We start from the raw sequence: 7,266 nt of genomic DNA, 5'->3' as shown, positions 1-7,266 counted from the left end.
AAAATGAAAATGGAGATAATAAATGCCAAAAGATCACCTTCACAAAAGTTACTTTAGTCAAATCGATCAAGGCCAAAAATGAAATTTGGCTTTGGATGAGAGATGAAAAGAAAAAGCTAGTGGCAGTGGTGCATTGCAACAACTTATTGGAGCTAAGTAAAGCCTTGATTTTGATTTCTTGGCCTATTACAATTTGTTCTCCAAAAATGGCTAACTCGAACACATGACTTGGTAACTGTGGTCATGGTAGTTGGTTTTGCTAGATAATGAAGTGTGGGAGAGACCATTTCCAACATTTTTGCAGATATGACATATTAGTACTGCTGTTAAGATTTAACGAGTCTGACTCATATTGAATCTGACTCAACAACAAGAAATAGATTTAAGGGATAATTACCACATATCCACTAGTTAAATTTACTAAAAAGATGGTATATTTGTCTTTTTATTTTCCTCAGAATATAAAAGGCTAGCTAGACTTTGAAAGGAAGAAAATAAGTGCAGTCATTTTCTTCAGAACTTAAGCCTAGAAATCAAAAGAAGTAAACATGAAAAGAAAAGAAGTGCCGTGACTTAATTGGGTGCCTACGGCTAAAAAGTAAAAAGACTTGTATCTTGTTCCGGCATATATATCCCTCTCTACAACTTCTACTTGCAAGCACGAATCAATGCTAGAATTCTCCTTAAAGATTGAGGACTCATGAGTTCAGTCAATGATGTATCACAGACTCTTTCTCGAGATCAACCTCTTCTTGCAAATGCTTACGTTTCAGCACTGCTTTCTTCTCTTCATGCAATTAATTTGATAATGCTGTCTCTTTCTGCTTCAAATTGCACTCTCGACCTCCTTTTTCCCGGACAAAGCAACACTCATGTTACCTGATCAGCTTCTATAGAAAAGAATAAATTAGTCCCAATACTTACAAAGAGTAAACATACGACAAGCAAAGTAACAAACAACTCATAAAAGCAGGCCTCTCAATGATGGTATCATTTTACTAGTAGCTCACTTGAGTATATATATGAAATACCCTGATAAATGTATATAAAAAAAGTCAACTACAGTGTATTTATCAGGGATAGATGACTTGATATATGGACAAAAAGAGGAGTAGGAAAAGCAAACAAACCACCAAAGCACAAATATAAAAGCTGGCATTAATGTTTTACTATTTACTTCAGACAAATATATTGGTACAAGGATACATTACATTTATCCAAATTAAATCATGATGTGAGTCACGATTTTATTTGAACTTGATCATTTCTACAACGAACTCTAATTCAAGTCAACTGCGTAGCTAAAGTAGCCCTTTCTTTTACAATTATGAAGTCTAATTTTCAAGTTGTAAGATGTTGTGAATATCTGTAATAATTAAGCTACTACATATTACCTAAGCACTAATATTCTTAAGTAAGTGAATAATATAAGATAGTGCAAGAGAGACTTCTTTTAGCTTGTATAAGAAATGAGATACCACTAAAGATACAACCCTTATGGGTATTTCTAGTGTTTTCAAATGAACTAACTCAACACGCACTTGTTGTTGGCGTCGACAATTAAGGATCCACTACATTTTTTATTTTAACCATAATTTTGATTTGGTGTGTGCGTGGCGATGCACTTTTGATTTGGTGTGCGCAGGGCTTTGCCCCGTCCCCGTGGCGACGTGTTTTTAATTTGGTGTACGTGGTTCTTTTCCCCGCCCCGTCTGGATACATGGTACTCTGCTTCCTCAATAGCTGATTATGCATGAAAGGTTGCTTATGCATCAACAAACCATTGAGCTCCTTAGTGGTGCAAAATAACCAAAACTCTGAGGATGGCACCAACCTTCAGCTTTATGCTCTGACCATCTCAATATACTTGTTTAATAAGATTATGTAATGTTAGTCAATATTCAATCTACTGCATGGCTATCATTTTTAAAGCAAAATAATATTCGGTAACTATAAAAGTTCCATGTTATCATATACTATCCATCATTCCATCCTTTAAAAATTATCTAATGTTACTATATCCTATAAAATAATCTTCTGTAATTATAATTTTCACCACCCAGCCAGATCCTTATAATGCAACACATTCTATTGTCCGTCTTTGAGTCCGACAACCACATAGTATAGAGAATTTATCATCCTACACCATGCCTATAAATACAATATTCTTCCACCATTAAGTAACAAACCCAATTCATAAAACCTGATACAAAAGGTCATCGTCAGTATTGAATAAAATTAAAAAACTACAGATACATAAAAATATCAGGAGTATATGACGGGAAATGCCAACCCCAAACCCAATACTTCGTAACAATCCAATCCAGGATACTGACTGAACTGCGGCCATCTAACTCCAACATTGCACAATCAAATCAAGCCGAAATCACTAACCAATCAATTTCCACACAAAAAAGGAAAGCTAATAAATTTCAATACCAAAGATTAATTGTTTAATGTGCCACCCTTATCTTTGAATGTGAAACCACCACATATCTTATAGTTGTGCACTATCAAGTAGTACTATTGACCATAATCGTATAATTCACTTCCTGGCATCCTAAAGCTTACTCGACTCCCCGCAAAATCCATGTTGCATGCATTGATATGCTTTCATGATAGAGGAATCATAGAAAAATTGTTCCCGTGATTGTCCATGAGATAATATGTCGTGTCTTTTCTCTAACAAAAGTGCTCATGGAGAAGGCAGGAGAGAAACTAATGGTTCTATGAGATTATCTAACTGAGGTTGGGTTAGTATCTATAGTTCCAATCAAAAGTGCTTCTAAAATCAACATAACGATTTGACGTACAAAGACGAACTCAGTTCAGTTAGAGTAGATATTTGTCTCTTTCATTGCCGCATTTTCAGTTCATAGGGTGCACAATTTTTCAGTTGCATACTCCTCAAATCATCTGTCAAGTTAAAAATATTGATTTAGAATTAATCATACTCCACAAGAAGAGTGGTCCACCAAGAACACTAAACATCCTTATGGTTGTAGCATATGGAGAGGCATACACAAGCACTACGAAGCTGTCAAAGCTAACTGTTTTTTTAAATTGGGTGATGGTAGTAGAATAAGTTTATGGTGTGACATTTGGATTGGAGAGCATCCCTTAGCTAACCAATTTCCTGCAGCCTACAATGCCTCAACATCGAAGACGCTTACTGTCAGTGAAGTATAATCGAGCATCTCTGGAACATGGAATTTTGGCATCACTAGAAGAGTCCACGATAACGTCATAAGTGATATAGCTGCACTACTTCACCTGCTGGAATCTAATGGACTAGTTCCATCCAATAATGACGATATAAGATTATGGAAAGAAGATCAAAAAGTTGGAGAGTTTACTGTTAAAAAATGTTATCTTTGGCTAGTGAAGACTAATGGTGTAGATGATGACTCTAAAGAGCATGTTCATCCTAAGAGAATTTGGTCGAAGTTATGGCCTTCTAAAGTTAGTTTCTCTTTATGGTTGGCAGCTAGACACAAAGTCTTAACGCAAGACCAGTTGATCAAGAAAAGATGGCGCACATGGGTCAATCATTGTTATCTGTGCACAAGGGATGAAGAAACAAATGTGCACATGCTCCTTCATTGCCATACTGCAAGTTACATTTGGAATTTCTTTCGCGCTGAATTCAATCTCGTTTGGATGCTTCCTCCTACGGTTTCCATAGAGCTAAGCACATGGCCTAGTCCTAGTAATGTTTCCAGGAAATCCGCTGTCATCAAAGCTTTATCAGCTGCTATATTATGGTCATTGTGGAAAGAGCGGAATAAGAGAGCTTTCGACAACAAGTCTCATACTATCGACAAGATCATTCAGAAAATAAAACACACCTTAGCTTATTGGCTGCACCTACTATTTGAGTTCGAAAACATTACTCTTAAAGATTTCATGCTTAATTGGAAGATTGTGGTTTTCGAACCACCCTGAAACGTATCTGATCTGATTGTTTTGGCTTGTTTTGGGATTTTATTTTAGCTGTAGTTCCTTGTACCTGTATGAGTTAAATATCGCACACGTTAATAACTACGCGAAGTAAAGAATACAACTTAAGAGAAGGGCATCACACACAACAAAGTTGAGATGACGTATCAGATGATGTCAGCAAAGTCACGAGTAAAGTGTTAAGAATTATGCGAATAAGTATGCTATGCGAAGATGATCGAATGTGTCGCATAGTGATCCCGAAAATAATGGGTTTCTTAGCTGTCATCCACTATGTAAAATCCTATATAAAGGAGAGAGGTCATTGTTTCTGAAAGAATTCTGAGAGAAGTCTTGATCAAGAAATAGGGAGAGAGAGAAAGTGAATCTAGGTCTCAAGTAGAGTTGTTGTAATACTTGAATCTATCTTGTAAACATTCTCAATCTTCAATTAATCAAATAATAATTCATGATGATCACTTAGAAATTGGATTAGTTTTAGTGGAGTGTAGTTGTAAGATTTCTTACAACTACATTTTTGGCGCTAGAAATCAGCTCTGGATCATAATTCCTGATAGTATATCATAGATTTTAAAGAAATAAGTGAGATCAAAAAATTTAGAAATGGTAAGGATTGAATCTGTTGTGGAACAAGGAATGGCGTATGTAAGAAGTAACAGAATTGCTGAACGAAGACGAATTACAAATCTTGAGCAAGAAGAAGAAAGAGTGGACGAACATCAAAGAACATAGATTCCAATTGGATCTCAGCGAGGACAAGGACAGAATAATGATATAGATTATGATAGAGTGAGTGTCCATACTGCAATGACAGATTCAACAAATGAAAGACAGAGAATTGAGAACGAAGATCCAATTACAGGGAGTGAAGGAAATATGACGATTGCAGAACTTAGGCAAAGATTACTAATTGAAAGAAAGAGAGAAGAAGAGGAGCGTGCCAATTTAATCCGTCAAAATGATGATTTACGAGAAGAGAATCTTATATTACAAGAACAAAGGTCAAGGAGTGTTACACGCTCAAGGTCAAGATCCAGTAGGAGTTCTTCCCGACATAGTCAATCTAATCGAAGAAATGATAGGCGAAGGCAACACATGGAAGTCATTGAAGAAAACTCGCAAGAAGATGAAAATTTGGAAGATCAAAGGGAAAGGAGACGTATAGTTGACTTAGAAACTAATCGATATGAACATCCATGCGAACTTCTTCGTCGGGAAAATACTAATTTTGAAAGGGAAGAAGAGGATCCAAGGAAAGGACAAATGATATTACATGGTAGAGAAATGTTGAGAGACAAATATGAGCGAGAACGAGAGATTGCACGTGCGAGAGATAGACAGAGAAGAAGGGAAGAATTAGAATAAAGAGAATTACAAAGCGGATTGCGTCGTATTGATAATCGAGTAAGGGGACGCGAGCGTCATCGCATAGATGATATAGATCAAGGTCGAGTGACACCACAAGAAAGAGAAATATCAATACATCGATATGATCGCACAAGCAATGAAGAAAGACATGATAGGGAACAAATTGAAACAAATGATGAAAGGCGTAGGCGAAGAAGAGAAGAAACTGAACAACATGAGATACAAGAGGCAGTACACCAAAACAATCATGAGAATAGATTGAGACAAGCAAGTCTAAAAAGACCCATGCAAGAAGATTTGGATCAATCATCCAGCAACGAAATTCTCAAGGAGATGGCATAATTAAGAGAAATGATGAATTGCAAAAATAAATGATGGAAGAAGACAACTAGAGGAAGCAGTGGAGGAAGCTGGAAAAACTCCATTTACAAAAGAAATTCAAAGAGCACCGATACCATCTAAGTGCAGTTTACCAGCATTTACAATTATATTTGATGGAAGTGCATGTGCGATACAACATGTGAAAGCTTATTCTAGATGTTTATTGTAGTGGGAAAATTATGATGCAGTAATGTGCAAGTATTTTGCTGCAAGTTTAGCAGGTGAAGGTTTGAAGTGGTTTGAAGGGCTACCTGTAGAATCCATTGGTTCGTTTCGTCATTTACAAAATGTCTTTTTGGGGCAATACATAAGTAATAATCTTTCAAGACCAGGGATTGAGACTACATTCAGACTTCGCAGAAGAACAAATGAAAGTTTGCGTCATCTAGCGACACGTTAGAGAACAATGTGTAGTGAAATGGGAAGACGGGTGGATGAGAGACATCTTATTCTTGCATTCATTAATGCTCTCTTTACAAGAGACCTATTATATACCCAAATCTTCATAGTAAAGGATACAATCACAATGTCGGAACTGCGCGAATTTCAAGAAGAATACATAGCACTTGAGGAAAAGCAAAGAGATATGGAATGTTACCCAGTTGCAATAAATGATTCGAAAGGTGCAAATACAATTTTACTTCTGAGGCTCACAAATGCTGTTACGAGTACATCGCAGGATAATCAAGGAAGGAATAATGCGGAGATGGAACAAAAGTTAGTGGCTATGGGCAGTGCAGATCAAACAGAGTTTGATAAAGAGTACAGAGACAAACAACTTCAAAACTGTGGAGGTACTGATACAGTTCAACCACGAAGTTCTGCAAGACAACAAACACATTATAACAAGATAATGTCTCAGTTCGTACAAACACTGAAATATAAATTCTGCAGTCTCTTCTCTTGATATAAAGTCCAATCAAAAGTGAAGTGAATCACATGAGAATACCGAGAAAATTTACGAGCATTTTCTTTCGGTCTCTCCTAACAGTAACTTGTGCATGGAGTAATAGTTTGAGCAAGAAGCCAACAATGAGTAAGCATTTTCTTTCAGTTAATTTAGTAATCAAAAGTGCACTACAGAGCGGAACAAAATAAATTCATTCTTCACTACCAAGTATAAAGCAAATTGACTACATATAACAAAGGATGCAAGACATTTATAGCATCACAGAGACAGAGCCAGTATTTGTACCGGTAACAGTTCCAATTACCAATGCGGCGACCACAGTAACGATTCTCTCCATCATCAGAACTACGCAGAAATGCATAATTATGATGAAAGTTATTTCAATGTAACTCAGGGAGATGATTGCAATCACCCTACATTAAGAAACATGTGGAAGCAAAACTACATTAAGGACAATAACTATAGAATCAAAAGTAACTTTAAAATGCAATTCTAGCAGTCTTCTCATTCTTTAGAATGCAAGAAACATAAGAAAAAATAATAATTTCACCATATGCAAACACATCTTTTTACATAGGTGATATTTTTAGAAAATTACGCAAAAAGAGAAAGGAAAAATCAGTTCTAACAAAATCACACCACAAAGG

The sequence above is a fragment of the Papaver somniferum genome, unplaced genomic scaffold, assembly GCF_003573695.1.
Source record: "Papaver somniferum cultivar HN1 unplaced genomic scaffold, ASM357369v1 unplaced-scaffold_45, whole genome shotgun sequence".
Classification (NCBI taxonomy): domain Eukaryota; kingdom Viridiplantae; phylum Streptophyta; class Magnoliopsida; order Ranunculales; family Papaveraceae; genus Papaver; species Papaver somniferum.
The sequence above is the reverse complement of the archived record's forward strand: the minus strand, read 5'-3'. Positions refer to the sequence as shown.